Source organism: Ambystoma mexicanum, chromosome 13 (genome assembly GCF_040938575.1).
Source record: "Ambystoma mexicanum isolate Mex_15411 chromosome 13, UKY_AmexF1_1, whole genome shotgun sequence".
Taxonomy (NCBI): domain Eukaryota; kingdom Metazoa; phylum Chordata; class Amphibia; order Caudata; family Ambystomatidae; genus Ambystoma; species Ambystoma mexicanum.
In genome coordinates this window covers 111969786-111987279 of record NC_090938.1, presented here as the reverse complement: position 1 = coordinate 111987279, position 17494 = coordinate 111969786, and positions in this window count along the sequence as shown.

Sequence of the window (17494 nt, the reverse complement as noted above, 5' to 3'; positions counted from 1 at the left end):
CCATGTGGGCCACCCCTGCCCATTTCTTCCAATCTAAAAAAAAAAGAAAAAAAAAAAAAATCTTTTTTCATGCTGAGCTCTCAGGGCCCCCCTGGGATGCACCCGCGGACCCCTAGGGGGTCGCGACCCACAGTTTGAATACCACTGGTCTAAAGAGAACGCCCAAGGTAGACCCATTTATGTGTCTGCAAACAACCCTTTTGCTGGGTCCTTTAAAAAGAAAGTGTCTTGATGATGGTGGTTGTCTGGAGCTACTCTGCTCCCAATGATTGGGTAGACCTATTACACAATACCTCAAAGGAAATGATGATACGGCTTATAAACCAAGCAGCATTGACTCATGAAAGAATAATGAAGAACATAGAAGAAATAAAAGAAACAATTAAACAAGCTCAATGTCCAGAGATCACATTTAAAAACTATCAGATCTTAGACGATTTTTTGGGAGATTATGAGAAAGAATTAAAGCTCAAGAAACAAAGAACCTTCATCAGAGACGAAAATGATTACATTAAGAATAGAATCTTTACTTTTCAAAGAAAATATGACAGTGAAATACGAAAACAACCTTATAGAAGGAAAACATCGCCTAAAGACAACCTCTCCACTCCTTCAACCTCAGATGTAGAAACATCGAGTGAAAAAGACACATCAGTGTCAGCACCTATCCCCATATCAACTACCCCCAACGAGAAACAGCAAAACTCTAACAAAACATGTCCTTTTTTGGAGGAATTGAAAAGACACAGGACCAATTCACGGACAAACAAACCCCTATTTCGTGGAGCACCAAAACAACTAGGATCTCTAAATATCTCCCATTCAAACATCATAGAGGCAGTCGAGGAGGAAGAAGAAAAAATAGAAGAAAGAAATCAAGGTGTAGAAACAAGAGCACAAAGACAAGGGAGGAGAAGATGAATCTAATCATAAATTTATCAAAATATGAAATTACACCAGCACTCACCACAGCTCTAAGTAAAGGGCTTTCGTTCAGTCCAACATATAAAGGAGATTATTTCCAGCAACAACTTGACTTGTACAAATTTTGTAGGAAATTAAAATTAAAAAAATTCTTTGAAGAAAAAACCTTTAAAAAACCTATTCATCAAATGAGCACACCGTCTGAACTCACTGTTAAAATGGTCGAAGATACAGTGGACTTACTAAACATTGAAGAAGGAGAAAATTATACCCAAGAAATTTTCTTAGAGGAACAGGACATACAAACAGACTTAATGGAAGAAACGAGTATAAAACCAAAATCAACATTTATACCAATTCTATCTTCAGAAAATGTCATAGATGTATTCCACAAAACAGTCAGTAACGATCTACGGAAAGACTATTTAAACAATAAACATATCAAGACAAGTTACAACTTAACAAAAGAAGAAAAACTGGCAATTACAAACTTATCTAAGGACAAATCCATCATAATTAAAGCTGCAGACAAAGGGGGCAAAATTGTCCTCTTTAATAGAATTGACTATATAAGAGAAGGACTTAAACAACTAAATGTGAAACAATGCTATGAGAAGTTAAATAACAACCCAATTCCTACTCTAGAAACTTTGTGGAATGAAAAAACAAAAAACTGGCATGAACTTGGCCTTCTAGGTGACAAGGAATTTCAAAGTCTAATCAGCAAAAACTCAATTATGGCTACAATATATTTTCTACCAAAAATCCATAAAAGCTACAAAGACTTTCCACCACTTCGACCAATCATAAATGGCATTGGCTCAATGACAGAAAGTATTTCACAATATATTGACTCACATCTACAACCATTGGCAGCAAATCTAGCTTCATATGTCAAAGACTCAAAACATATCATTCAACAACTCAACCAAATACCATGGGAATCTAACTACTACTTTGTTACATTAGATGTAGTTCAATTATATACAAGTATCCAGCATCAAAAAGGTTTGGAAAGTACAATGTTTTTTCTCAAAACTCGATCTGTTTCATTTCTTGAACAAAACAAAATGATAATTGAAATGCTACATTTCTGTTTACACAATAACATTTTCATCTTTAACAGTAACATCTATAAACAACTTCAAGGAACAGCTATGGGGTCAAAATTTGCCCCTTCTTATGCAAATCTTTTCATGGGCCTCTTTGAACTACAACATGCTTGGAAACATCAATATTTTGAACGAAATATAAGATTCTGGGGACGATTCATAGACGACATCCTATTAATCTGGGAAGGAAACCTTCAAGATCTAGACATATATGTCAATTATCTTAACAAAAATTCCTTCAACTTGTCATTTACCAAATCAGCCAGTGCCGCTAAAATTGAATATTTGGACCTTGAACTTTTTGTCGAAAATTCACAAATACAAACTAAACTATTCACAAAACCTACAGCTGGGAACAGTCTCCTTCATGCAACATCCCATCATCCAAAACATACCATTTACAATATTCCATATGGAGAAATACTGAGAATTAAAAGAAATTGCAGCACTACTTTTACCTTTCAAGAGAATCTTTGTCATATTCATCAAAAATTTTTACAGAGAGGGTATGGAATGAAAACTATCAAAAAAGCAATTACCAAAGCGGAATTGGTTTCTAGAGATTCTCTATTGGAAAACAAACCAAAATCAACAAAGACATCCCCTAGAACTCCATTTATAACCACTTTCAGCACAAAATCTTACCGGATCAAAAAGATACTCAGAAAGCATTGGAACATCCTTATGACAGACTTTAGTCTACAAAAACATCTGGATGACCACCCTAACATTTGCTTTAGAAAAGCACCAACAATCAAAAATAAGATCAGTCCAAGCTTTATGGGTCCATTACCCAATGAAACAAAATCCTTCTTTTGTACGGAAAACAAAGGCACCTACAAATGTGGTCATTGTAAACTATGTCCGTACATAAAACCAGGGATGAAAGAAATCACATTACCAAATGGTGAAACTAATCATATAAATCAAATGATAAACTGCAACTCAACTTTTGTCATTTATGGAATAGAATGTATTTGCAAGAAGTTATACATTGGGAGTACTATCAGAAAATTGAAAACAAGAATATTTGAACATATAAGAGCCATCAGAAGTAAAGATTTGAGATCCCCTATCTCAGTTCATGTTATCATGAATCATCCTGACTTCGATATCTCTAAACTAAAAATCTTTGGTCTGGAGAAAGTTAACCTTTCACCAAGAGGAGGAAATAAGGAAGACCAACTAAGAAAAAGGGAATGCAGATGGATTTGTAGAATGGACACATGTATTACTGGTCTAAATTGTGACACAGAAATGTATAACTGGCTTTAAACTACCATATTGCTTATTCTATAATTTTTATTCTCTAATTAATTTGTCTTTGCTTTATACGATCTAGAATTCGTATTACTCAGTTATAATGAAATTGTATCATTTTACCTTATCCTTAAATTACTGCCATTTGTAAAACTTGTGCGTATCCACGCAATTGTGTCACATTTAATAATGAGGGCGCAGCAAGATTTTTTTCATAATCATTTAATTCTAAAATGGCTCCTTAAAATGATCGTTCTGGACTTTTCTCAGCAAGCGCTAAATATAATTGGCGTATTGCTGAGAAACAACATTTGAATGCACCTCAACTTATTTTCAAAATGGCCGCTGGGCCGCGAATACGTGCGTGGTGACGTCATCGCGCCACACGGTATCACGTGGGTGTGGCGTGATGACGTCATCACGTCACGATCGCGGCAATAAAAAGCCAAAATAAGCTTCAGTTAGATATCCTAGCACTTGGGTGCTTATCATGGCACAGGACCACAAAATATCATCAACATAAGGTAAGAAAATGAGAAGCCTGTACCCTCTCTGCCTTGAAACTGATTAGAACCTTTCTTTAAGACCAAATTTTTCACTCCCTATAGATTGAAAACAAGAAGCAATTACTTTATCTTCTTCCCCCATTCTCCCTTTTACAACTTAAACCTGGATCCATATTCTACAGACTAAACTAAGTCAAATATCCTGATGAACATTATATAAAAAAAACCTTTATTTTGGAAAAATAATACATGATATATGTGAATAATCAGAAAATCAGAACGGTGAGTCTTTTGAAAAAATTAATATAATTACTATTTGGGCAAAAAAACTCCAATACATTACTAAAAAAGAATTTGGCCAACCCTTTTTTTCTTTTCTTTTTAGTACCGAAACATTCTACTAAAACTTCCTCTCCTGAAGAACCATTGAGAGTAACAATGGGGAAACACGTGTCGAGAGAGAGAATTATTTGAAAGCAATTTATGAAAATATTTGATTTATTGTAAGAAAAAGAGAAATATCTGATTCACTGTACTTTATGAACTACTTTATACTGGTGTGCAGCTTCATTTGGAATATGAATGTTCTCTTTTTTTTGAAATCCTAAAAGGAAAATAAAAATTATTAGTGTGAAAAAACACTAATAAAATTTACAAGACTGTTAAAAAGACTCGCCTTTATATATTCATTCAAAGGGGTTAGCGCATTTGAGTTCATCTTCCCAAAATTTCTTTTTTTCCTTCTTCAAGCTAGATATAAACTTTCTAACAACCAGGATACTATAGAGAAACCATCTTGCTTTGCCTTCTCTTCGAACTGTCGGCAACAAACAGCTGACCAGAGCAACGGGCATCAGGCTTTTCTACTCTCAAAAACAAACGCACACAATGCCCGGCCAAAAGAGTCAGACTGCTCATCTGACGACGACTCATCTGAATCTTCAATTATGGAACGCAAATTTCCCAAGATTCAACGAATTTACCTAAAAACAGTGTCTAATCCAGGTGCTGAGGAGGACCTTGAAATAATCAAGAGGAAAACCTCTCAAGAATTACTACCTTTCTTGATGTCCTCCATGTCAATGACAATCTCGCCATTTCTAAAACTATACGAACAAATTCAGGATGGCATGCAAGACTTGACAACTCCTGTAGCCCTTCTAAATATAAAAATGAGCGCTTTAGAGAATGAAAGTAATATGTCGAAGCAATCACTGACTAAATTGATGGAAAAAGCGGACACCTGTACCGGCATGTTTAATGAGCAACCGCTAAAGGATTTGGAGGATCAAAGATTGTTTGCCGACGTGGCCAAACAGGCGCTAGGAATCCTACAACAGCAAACCCTGAAATCTGGTGTAAACTTGCCGCAGAACACTCGCCTTCTAGGCCTTGTAGTCCTATCAGGGCTCCATTAAAGAGATCGAGTGGCAGCAGTGAAACAACCAAGGTCTCAGTTGCGTCTGGCGAGACGCCACGTCTTGTAGATGCACCGTGTTTCCTTGCTGCTAGGATTGGCGGTGTTGATGACCCTGTGTCAGCTACACACATTTGCTCCTTCTCTGCCGCACTCCTCAGTTCGAAACAACTCTACAAGAGCCCTCTACTTCCAATTTAATTTCTAACACTGCTGATGTCCAAGAGCCGGAAACTTCTGGAACCACTCCTGAGGTTGTGGACACTTCGGGTCGTCAGCAAGAACTGTTTTCTATTTTTAATAGCAAGACCAAACCAAAGACAAAACAAATGTCTTAGAAACCTAATCAACCAAAAAAATCAAAGAATATTACTAAAAGGAAGCCTCGATCCACAAATGGCTCTCGTAAATTGAAACCTGAAAACCATAAGCTTCACCTTAAACTGAGATTCACTGAATAATGAGCAAATCGTAGATCTGACTGTGGAGGCTAACAGTTTCCTGCCCTGTAGCTGGAAAGGCAGCTACTGAACTGCATGAGTCTACAGACGATCTTCTGGACTTGTCAACTTATGATCATGAAGAGGAATCGGACCCACCTGTCGGACCCTGTTGTCCAATAGCTGTGATTTCGAATGTTTTGTGTGAGAGGCTGTCTTCTGATGTGCCCCGTAAAGGGCCCCAACAGAGTCCCCGCCAGTGTGTTATTGTCCCCGTGAAACTTACTTCTGAGACAATAAACTTAACATAGGAAAGACCGAAAATACTAACTCTAGGGGAAAGGTGGAAACATTTGAGCATTCTTGACCTTGACAACCCTTCTGACCAAAGCTTCTCCCTCTTTAATAAAACCCCTAAAGTCTTTACGAACACTGCCTTGTGTGGTCTTCAGGAAAATGGAGATCGGCCAGCCTTTGTTCCAAGCCTTCTTAACAAGTAATGCACTGGCAAACACATGCATTTTTCAAAAAGTAAGTCACTATCATCCATACTTAAGAAGCAAATCTCAAAATATCAGCTTATTTTGTAACTAATATTGTCTATCATTGATGGCTTTAGACTTAACTGCGTCTATTCCACTATGTGCCAACTCTCCGTAAAATTGAAAAGGCAGATATAAGAACGGTCGAATTTTACAAAGAACCCCAAAATGATGGTGTGTGTTTGCACATTGATTCTGGAATGGTGTGCAATATCCTCTTGGAATCCGCTTCTCTATTGCTGTCGATGGGCTTTGACTTGTGAGAAGATGCAACGTTTAGTGGAAAGATGACACCTGTACTTGATGATTCTTTGGTTCCGAAGATAGTCCTGTCACCAGCCCTCCAGCAGCAAAATGGCGTTCTTGTGGAGTCCATCGCTTTGGAAACACTAAAAGCATCAACAGACCCCATGAAGAAAATAAAAATGGATCCAAAGCTGCAGTTGCTTCCTTCAAAAATAAAAATGAGTGATCAAATTCAAATCATTTTTTTCTTGCGACAGCTTTAATGAAGAATCTAATAACACCCTAAACAATAACTTCACAGACACACCCAAACCTAATGAGTGGGACTGGGTTGCCAGATCTTTGGCAAGGTCTCATCAAAGCTAATGCCCAACCACTCACACTGAAACCTTGCTGGCTATAATTTCATGGAACTCTCGCGGATTCAATCATTTGTTCCAACACTCTTGGTTCGACGGGTTGGATTTTGTATGTCTACAGGAGACATGGCTTGCCCAACCGCCTATATGCGATGAATTTGACATCTCTATAAATCCTGCCACTCTCAAGAAATCAGGCAGACCTATGGCTGGTCTCCTGACTATGATCAGAAAAAGTTCTGGCTATAAAATGATTGAAGACAAAAATATAACACCATACATTCAACTGGTCACTGTTAAATCGGAGTCGACTGCCAAACAACCTATGGATAACATTTTCATCATCAATCTGTATTGGCAACATAAAGCTTTCAGGTCAACTGAATTTATTGATTGTGTCCACGATTATCGATGCTATTAACGAAAAGGAACTTTCACCAAATATATTTTTATGTGGCAACTTAAATATCGATTGTATAAAACTTCTACTTAAGTTGCCGGTTAGCAAGTCACCAAACCTAAATGATGCTCAAGCTTGGATTGGTGAAATGTTTGCAAGGGGAATGACTATGCTGAATGGATGCACAAATGGTGATGTTCCTGCAAAAACCACCTGGAAAAGGCTCAGTCAGAAATTTAATCTTGATTATTTTTATGTGTCGGATAACCTGCATGCTCGGGTTCAATCCCTCAAAGTTATCGATAAAGCTGAAAGCGATCATAACCTTTTAAAATTGACAATCAGTGCGGGTGCCAAAACATGCGCATATTGGAATCATAATATCTCAATCGAATCCAATAGAATTAGTCTGCGCCTTGAGGATATGGAGGTCAGGTCACTCACCGTAGCTTTCTCAGCGGAAACTGTCCAGATTGAATACCAACATTTGCTAAAAGAATATAAGGAAATTAACAATTGTTCTTAGCGTCAACATTTTCAGCGAACTCATTCTTTTGATTTGAATATCCTGAAACGTAAACGCCAATCGATGATGGAGATTCAACGCTGTCCTAGATCTCCGATTTCCGTTTACCTCTTGCAAAAGAAAAAAATCAAACAGTTCTATAAAAACTGGTTAAAAGCCCATAGAGCGTACCTCCTTCAACAAGACGCAGAACTTATGTTATCTAAACTAGCTAATAAAAATACCAGAGACTTTTGGAGCCTCATAAACAACTAGAGTACTCCTGGGGATGCACTGCTAAAAACTATGGTTTCTGAGGAAATGTGGATAAACCACTTTACACAGCTTTATTGTAAAAAAAGGCGAAATTGAAACTACACCTTTTCATGATCTAAAACAGTGGGATTTAAGATTTGACAAAACTGACATTCTTGAAATCATCATTAATCTAAGCTCATCCCGAGCCCCTGGCCTGGACGGGTTGACTAATTTCACTCTGAAACAAAATCCTGCAGAGTGGGCCGAATTTTGCCACCAACTTTTTATAAAGATCGCGACCACTGCCACAACGCCCACTTCGTGGAAAAGCGCAATTATTGTGCCCATCTTTAAAAAGGGTAATCGTGCCGATCCAAGCCAATACCGTCCAATTGCCTTATTAGATGTTTTGGGTAAAATCTATGCAACCCTCTTGCAACGTGATCTGCAGAGGTGGATCTAGTCCAGTAAGCACATAGACCCAAGACAGACTGGGTTTACAAAGGGAGTGGGATGCAGCCTGAATCTCTTGCTAATTAACCTGATGAAAATGGACAACTTGCGGCGCGGTGATAAAATCTACATCGCTTCAATAGATCTATCACATGCTTTCGATAGCATTGATCGCCAAATCCTATGGACTAAGATGTTGAAATGGAATTGTCCGTCAAGTTTATTTTTAGCTATTAAGGATCTTCACACTAACACTAACATCTGTATTAGACTTGACAAGAAGGGAAGGCTTTCATCCGCCATCCAAACGTTCTGTGGGGTTAAACAAGGTTGCCCTTTGGCTGCAATAATTTTCAATCTCTTCATATCTGATGTTGACCTAAGCCTAAAGAAAGCAGTGTCATTTCCATCTAAAATCAACGGCCTCCACATTGGCCATATGATCTATGCCGATGATATTATTTTGGTGGACTCTACACCTATTGGTCTGCAGCTTAGTTTGAATGCACTTGAAAACTATGTGAAACAAAACGCTTTGGTTGTAAATACCACCAAGTCTGAGATCATCGTGCTACAAAAGCTGCAAGGATCTAGTACTCTAAGCAGACACAAATTTAAGTGGTATTTGGGTGACAAAATGCTGGCATGTACACCCGAAATGAAATACCTCAGGGCAGTCTTTAATTCAAACATGAATGACGCTCCATGGGTTAATAACATTATAATGAAGTGCAAAAAACTTGCAATTCAAGCTGCTTGGCTCAATAAAAAATACGGCAAATTTTCGATCTTACCAGTACTTCAATTTTACAAACAAAAAGCTGTTCCTGCACTTATGTATGGCACAGAATGTGCCTTGAGATGTCCATTTGAGACTTGGAACAGACTGGAAAATATGTTCTGGTCCCGCGTTCTCTGTCTACCTAAGGGAACCCCAATGGCCTGTATTAGATATGAGCTTAGCTTGACCTCTCTCAATGCAAGAGTCTGCTGCCAAACACTTAACCTTTATCGTAAGGTCTCAATGGCTTCATCGTGCCCACAATTTGAGATATTAAATCAAGTAAACAAAGTGAAGTCCTCGTCAGTTTTCTCACTATGGGTCGAGCGTTCTAAAAAAATATTATCAGAACTCGGCACAGATTTGATTACCCTGCAGACTAATCCCAACTTTGTCAAGAAAAAAATGGATGTAGGATTGGACTCTTAACTGGCGAACAGAGTCGTAAACATTGTTTAATGAAAAATGCCTCAATGCAGAAAAGAGGCCTCAACGAAACTCAAAACTACCCGATAAAGTTTCCGGCTCAATACCGAAGGAAACTTTATATGAAATTCCGTTTGAACCTCTTTCAGACTCGAGAGCGTTCAAAATTATGGGCAAATACTGCTGTTTCTACGACACTTTGTAGATTGTGTAATGGCAGGGGAAGAAACCCTTAAACATCTGACAATGTTGTGTCCTGGATTGATCAGTGAACGCACAAAGTACTTAGGCCATTTTATCCAAGCAAGATCAACATTATCATTAGAAGATTGGTGGCAAGTTCTGTTTGATGAAACGGATTGGAAGCTAACAATAGCACTAACTTTCTTTTTGGAAAAAAGTAATTCCCTTACGTGCTTTGACTGAGTTGACCTAAGCGAGCCTAACTTTATAGATGAAGACTTTTGACTTGAGTTCTTTAATAATTTGTGGAATGACTTTGTATCCTGTTTTATGTTTTTTTTGTTGCACATGGAATCTGTGTAGTTTATGTATTTGTATATTTACTACTTTTTAAAGGTTTGTAATAAACCAATATAAAAAAAAATAGTAATACTAAAAGTAGTGGTGGTAAGATCAGAAGATAAAAGTCAAGGAGGTGATTTGGAAGGAAGAAGAAGGAGGGGAGTAAGTGGGAACAACAATGGAGAAGAAGATGGTGAGGTCAGAAGAAAGATAGGTCAGAGGGGAGGAAGAAAGTGGAACCACAAGGCTAAGAGGAGAGGGCCCAGACATGCAGCCTAGTAATTACATAGAACCTATTTTTTTTTTATTGGTTTGTTCAACCTTTAAAAAAAGACAGAACATTACAACAGATAACAATGTTACCCTTTTCATTTCCCTCCCTCCCTTTCTCCCTCCCTCCGAATGGCTTTATCACGTCCATTTTATCTTATCAAGTTCAGTAAATCCTACCCTGTATTCGGTCAGACATTATGGTTTTCTTTAGTCATTTAGATTAGTTTGTGTTCATCCAGCCAGGTTTTTAGCACTTTGAGGAAATTTATCAGGGCAAACAGTGCTGTTCTACTGGATCCTTCAAATAGTGCTTTCCACCACTCTTCCGTGCTCCTTGTTCGATGGCTGTTAATCACTAGGCAAAGATAAGACCTCTTTGGTGCTCGAGGACCGGGCATGACATAGTTAGATGTTTTAACGTTTCTTTGGCGTTGTTGCAGAAACGGCACATGGGCTTAAGATGTGCGTGCTTGGACCAAGTACCTAAGCTTTCTTTTGTAGGAAATGCATTTAGTCTAAAACGCATGTATAGGGCCCTTGCATGCTGGTTTGGCAAGTGTGTTAAATAGGAGTGGCGTTGATTATAGGCTTTAGCCTCACCTGGTACTTCGTGCATCATTTTAGAGTTTGCTCTTAGATCGCAAGTCTTGATCCAGTCCAATCTCCAGATCTTCCTCTTGGCCGACTCCGGATTTTCTGTTAACGTTGTAAGAGTGATGTTGTACTCTTCCAGTAAGTCTTGACAAAGACGGTTCCATTTGAAGAGGATGGTGTGCTCTTTATTGGAGTCAGGCATGTGCAGGATGCCGAATTGAGATACCAGTGTTTTCAGCATCGTTTTACGATACAGACTCAGTGGGCCTCATTCCGAGTATGGCGGTAAGGGATAGCGGCCACCGCTAACGAGAGCGGTGGCGGTAATCCCTTACCGCCATACTCCGAGTTCCCTTAGCGCCATGGTGCTTTTAACACCTGCTTTTAGCAGGCGTTAAATACCATGGCGCTAAGGGACCTTGATGTTAATTACGCCACCGTAATTTACGGTGGCGTAATTGACGCCTTCCCCACTCCCATTATGCCCTATGGGGCAAGAATGGGAATGGGGAAGGGTAAATGGGGATTGGGGAATTACCGCCCCGCCAACCTTGGAATGGGGCGGTAATTCCGCCAACCACCAAGGCGCTGCCGGTCCGGGTACGGCGTCAACCAAGGCGTTAATAGCGCCATTGGTTAGCGCCGTACTCGGAATGAGGCCCAGTAAGTTGCATGAGACTCTTGCATGGATTGAGATTAATCCTAGTTCGTACTGTATACAGACGGTTGAGGTACCCTTCGGTAAGTGTAGCACTCAAGTCCAAAAAATGTTTTCGAATGAGTTCCATAGGTCACTGGGCAGCCAAATGCATTTTCGCCCCCATAAATTTAAATGGGCACGACTTTTTGTTGAAATACGTAATGGTAGATTTTAATGAACATTTTCCATATTTGTTTTTAATCAGAGAGGCTTGACATGATAGCTGTCGACACTTGCTTTTGGCTGCTTCTGCCCATGGTGCATCATTTCTGCTCGCACTGATCCTTATACCTAAGTATGTGGTATGTTTTGCGAGCTGGATTCGCTCCTTAGCAATGTACCAGTTCAACTTCTTTCCCCTTCCATGTGAACCTGATAACTTCTCCAGGATCAAAATTTCACATTTTTGTTTGTTGATAAGCAGCCCATTAGATGTTATATAGGTATCTATAAGATTCATTTTATGCTGAAGACCTATCGGGGTCTGATCTTTCAGAACAAGGTCGTCAGCGTACACTAGATAGTCGATGGGCGAACCATGTATTTTAGGGGGAACATGTTGACGCCACAGAATACGTCCTTTACATCTGATATAAACAGATTGAACATTGTTGCTGCCAAGGCGCAACCCTGTTTTACGCCCTTGTGTGTGTTGATTTTGGTTGACAACGTGCCCTTCATGTCGAGACGGATCTTGATGGACGTCTCGTGTGCAGTTCGCGGATTGCGTCCACTAGACTAGGAGGGCACTTCCACTTGGCTAGCTTTTTCCACAGTAGCTCTCTGTTGATGCTGTCAAACGCTTGAGAGAGGTCTATCCTGGAATTTGATTTGATTTCTTCCATCTTTAAGAGGTTCAATTGGAGCAGGGGTCTATATGATTTGAGTCCTTGGCCCACCTTAGAAGTTTCCGTTGGGGAAAAGTGGCCTAAATCTTTCCCAAGACATCAAGAAGCGCTATGGGTCTATAGTTTTTTGGATTGGTTCGGTCCCCCTTTTTAAAGATAGGGACCGCCACAGCGCTTTTCCAAGAGTTAGGGGTGGAGCGGCTCCTGATGATTCGATTGAATAGGGTAACACAAAAGTCTGCCCATAGGCCCGGTTTACGTTTGATTGTATAATTCGTTAGACCGTCAGGGCCTGGGGCTCTGGATTCTCGCACACTTTTAATTACGAGTAGGATGTCTTCTCTTTCGAATTCCAGGTCCCATTTAGTTACAGTCGGTAGTTCACAGGGTATAGTTAGTAAGTCTTTACAGAATAAGGCTGAGTGAAACTCTACCCATACTTTCTCAGAAACTGTGTTGTCCTGTAGGGCATATTGAGGTGCCAAACTGCTATTTATCAGTTTCCAGAAGTCCGCTGAGTTTTTCCCTTCAATTTTTGACATCATCTTCTCAGAGTCATTTTGCAGCATGATAGCCGCATGTGACTTAAGCCAGTTCTTGTAGTTTTGCTTAATCACCCTTATGTTCTATTTCATGGTTTCATTGAGTGGCCCTTTTATCTTCCTTATTTCCTGTCTCATCAGTCTTTTCCGTTGAAGAACGGTCAAGTCAAATTTGTGCTTTGGACGTAGTTCGACTTGTCTCCGATTGTGTTTGCGTTCTTCAAATTGAGACAGGAGGTGTTGATATTCCAGCCCCTCTGTGTTTTCCATGAAATTAGATGTTATACCCACTACTTCGGTGTTAAGAAGGTTTAGATGGATCCTGCTGGACCCTATGCTTACCGAGTGTGGCCAACTCACTTGGGTACAGTCAATCTGCTTATTGAGTGTAAGTTGCACCATGTGGTGGTCACTATGGGACATTTTGAGAACATCTAGTTGCTGCACTCTCTTATGAAGATTTCCAGTGACAAATATATAGTCGAGGACCGAAGTTTGCTCCAGCCTTCTCCATGTAGGCTGGGCTGAAATGTCACCCACGGTGTTACCATTTAGCATGGACAGACCTTGTATGTCCATTTCTGAGCACCATTGAGCCACTTTTTGATCCAGGTGACTTTTCACACTCAAACATGCGATGTTTAGGTCACTGCATAGAATCAGGTCTAATGGATGTTCCTTTTCGAGTAGCTCGTCAATTGCAGCCGTCACTCTATCTAAAAATGACATTGCGTCTTTTGCCCAGTGGTTCCAGTATACATTGATAATGTATAGACAAGCACCCTTATTTTCCTCGAACTGTGTGACACCAATTGTTGATATCTGAATGAAAGGCGACAGATTCCGTGATTCAATAATCCTGAAGCCCGCAGCCTTTCTCACTGCCGTCAGCAAACCTGCCATCAGTCTTCCCTTTGCTTGACTGATCGCTGGGTTGCATGCAATTTCAAAGCCTTCTAGGAGCGGACTTGCTCTTAGTCATGTTTCTTGTAGGCACAGAAGGTCCAGATTAAATGCCCATGGGGTTTTGAACAGGTGGGTAAAGCCTATGGTGTTCCAGGAGGCCATTAGGCAGATACTTCGGTTCTCTAAGGCCTGGCATTAGTTGTTGTTTAGAGTTGTTGCTAGCCAAGACCAGTCGGGCGCCCTATGGGGCGAAATGGTTCGCGTCATGTCGTCGACGATCGTAGTGGTCGTACTCCGGGCTCATTTGTAGTGCCTCTGCAAAGTCTGCAGAAAGTGACGTTATCGTTGCCGGAGCCAATGAAGTTACCGCAGATGTTCTTAATTCAGGCTGCTGGAACCAGACTCGACTTGTTGCAAGGTCCGATATGTTGCAGGAGTCACCTTTTATTAACCTATTATACCTCAGGATGGTGGTACGGAGGAGGTGGTATGAAAGCAGAAAAGATCAAAGTTGCAAAAGAAAACTAGGCCACGGCTTAGTCATACATAGAGGAAAGGTTCCAGTGGGTCAGGACCTGATAGAGGGAGGAGAAACCATACAAGCGGTGTGTGCTCTGTGTTGCTCCTCTGGGACCGAGGTCCGGCAGGGGCTGCAAGCGTTCCACGGCTAGGCCTTTGTCGGTTCCGCACATGGCTTACGCTCTCCTCTTCCTGCTGCATCTCCCAGGAGGATGTCCCCTTGCTTCTCCAGCCCCACAGGGTGCTAATACTTTAAAACAAACGTTATTTATCAGCAGGTTCACAACAACTATGACACCCCAGAATAGGATCCAAAACCCAAACAAAATAAGCATGAGTCACAGTCCTTCATCTAGCAGAAGTACATTGTCCTGAATGACATAAGCAGCCATTTCCCTCGCCTCCTCCCCACCTGCTCTCCCCATTTCTATATTCCACCGAGAGCTCACATTAACACCCATGAGATCATTTCAGCACATCTAGACGGTACACAACAACACTCTTTTCGTTGAACAATGAAAGTACATTATTACAGCCATATATCAAAACCAGCATGGTTTGTCACCGCCGCGTATTCACTTAAGCTGGGCAGCCCCTGATTCACTGTGCCTCCTTCTTCATCATTGCCAGCTTCTCCAGTTAACAATAAAGTATGCACATGGCCCCATATATCCCCGGGGGAAGAATTCCCCGGCATCAGATTACAATAATCATGCTCCACATTGCAGCACATGCCAGGTCACGTAGCCATTTTTCCACAGTCGGTGAAACCGGGCTAGACCAAAGTCTCAGAATCCATGTTCTAGACAGAATCATACAAATTGATAGCTATTTCCTCCCACCCTTGAGAAGTCCCGGGAGCCATCCAAACAAGCAACATGCAAGGTCTACAGGCACTTCATAATATACCATACACCCGTCAGCTCTGCTACTTGCTGCCAAGAAGGTGCCAGGGATGAGCACTCCCACAAGACGTGAATGAATCCTGCACTATCTTTCCAACATCGGGGACACTTGCCATCCACAGCAGTATCAAATGTCTTCTGTACTATCGGTGACAGGTAGGCTCGATGAACAATTTTAAACTATCAATTTCAATCTGGTACCTTTTGCCTCTATCTTAATATATTTACACAGAGAGTGCCATTGAGCATCTTCCAAGTCAAACTCCATATCCTAGGCCCATTGTGATCTGCATGCTAATGTCCCCCTGGGAGCCAAGATGTGCATCATGCAATAAATAGTAGAGACTACCCTAACAGCATTTGCTGAGTTAACTAAATATTTTAAAACGGCACTCAACTGCGGCTCAGCCGGGAATCCTGGGTCCCATGCCGTAAAAGCTTCACACATTCTGAAATATTGAAACACAAGCCCAACATAACCCCCATCCCAACTTGGCCTCCACCAGTTCCCAGGTCACACAGGTCACATCTATGTAAAAATCGAATGTTTTGTTAATACCCAGGCACGACCATGCTCTTAATAACCCTGTCACACGTTGGAGCAATACACTCGATATCCCAAACAGTGACCTCTGGGGTGTACGGGCACCGCTCTTGCAATCTCAAGCACATTCAGCGCCACACGTGAACAGTACACAAGACCGGGTCAAGCAAGCATTTATCAGAGACCTTCATAGACACTAACATGCCCTTTAGGGTATAGGGCTTGACCGACTGCCTCTCAACACACACATGGGGGAACGGCTGCGACCCGGGATCCAATAGGACTCAAACAATACTTGTACTGCCAGATAATACAGCTACATATCAGGTACATTTAGTCCTACTTATTCCCATGTGCCGGTAAGCATCTTCCACTGAATCCTGGGAGATTTATGGCTCCACACCAGCTTAATCAGTAGCTTCTGCAATTCCTTAAAGAACTGAGACCCAGGCCAAACCGGAATGTTAAGGAACAAGTACAACAATTTAGGTAGGATCACCATTTTAATGATATTCACTTTATCCATAAGAGCAAAAGGCAACGCAGCCCATCGCTCATCTTCCTCCACAGTATCTCCAGATAATCCCTGTGGTTGTCCTTCACATCTTGTGACCAAGAATGCCACCCTGAATCGTCTGCGGCAGCACTCCCCACTCGTAACGCCCCCTGCCACACCTAGATAAGATACCGTGCCACACTCGGACCAAACTCTTTATAAAACTTTGATATAATACTGCCCGAACCCGGGGCTTTGGAGGTCGGCAACTCTTTGATCGCATTCAAGATATCATCTACAGAAACCAGGGCGCCCAACACATACCAAGCGCCTTCCTATATGCAAGCCATTCGGGCATCCTCAACCAAGGACTCCATAAGTTCTGAGGCTGCCCGCCCACAATGCAGCATACAAAGTCTCATAGAACCTCTTAAATTCTTCCAGAATGGCCCGGGCTCCGAAATCAGCATACCATTCATCTCTCTCAATACTGGCGTGTGTGTTTGACCCCTTTCCTCTCACAGTAATCGGGCCAAATGTCTCACAGGCCTACCTTTCTCCCCATAATGACGTGCCAACTGCAGAGCTGCCAAATACCTCACCTTCCTCTCTGCCTCTTCCCTAAATTGATCAAGCCCTACTCTTGCTGCGGCCAACCCAGCACTCTTCTATCCATCCGCCCCCTCCATTTGTCAATTCAGTCTCGAGGGACACCAGTCGTCTCCTGACAGCTTTGAGAACCCCATTCTCTAGCGAAATACATTGTCCCCGCAAAAATACCTTAAAGGTTTCTCACAGAACACCCACAGAAGACACTGGCCCTCATTACGACCCTGGCGGATTTCGCGGTGCAAAATGCACCGCGGAGCATGGCGGAAAGCCGCCGATAGCGCCATGGGGGTTGGCGGATTTACCACCCCATGCCGACCTTGGCGGAGCGGTAAATCCCCAATCCCCATTTTACCCTTCCCCATTCCCATTCTTGCCCCATAGGGTATAATGGGAGTGGGGAA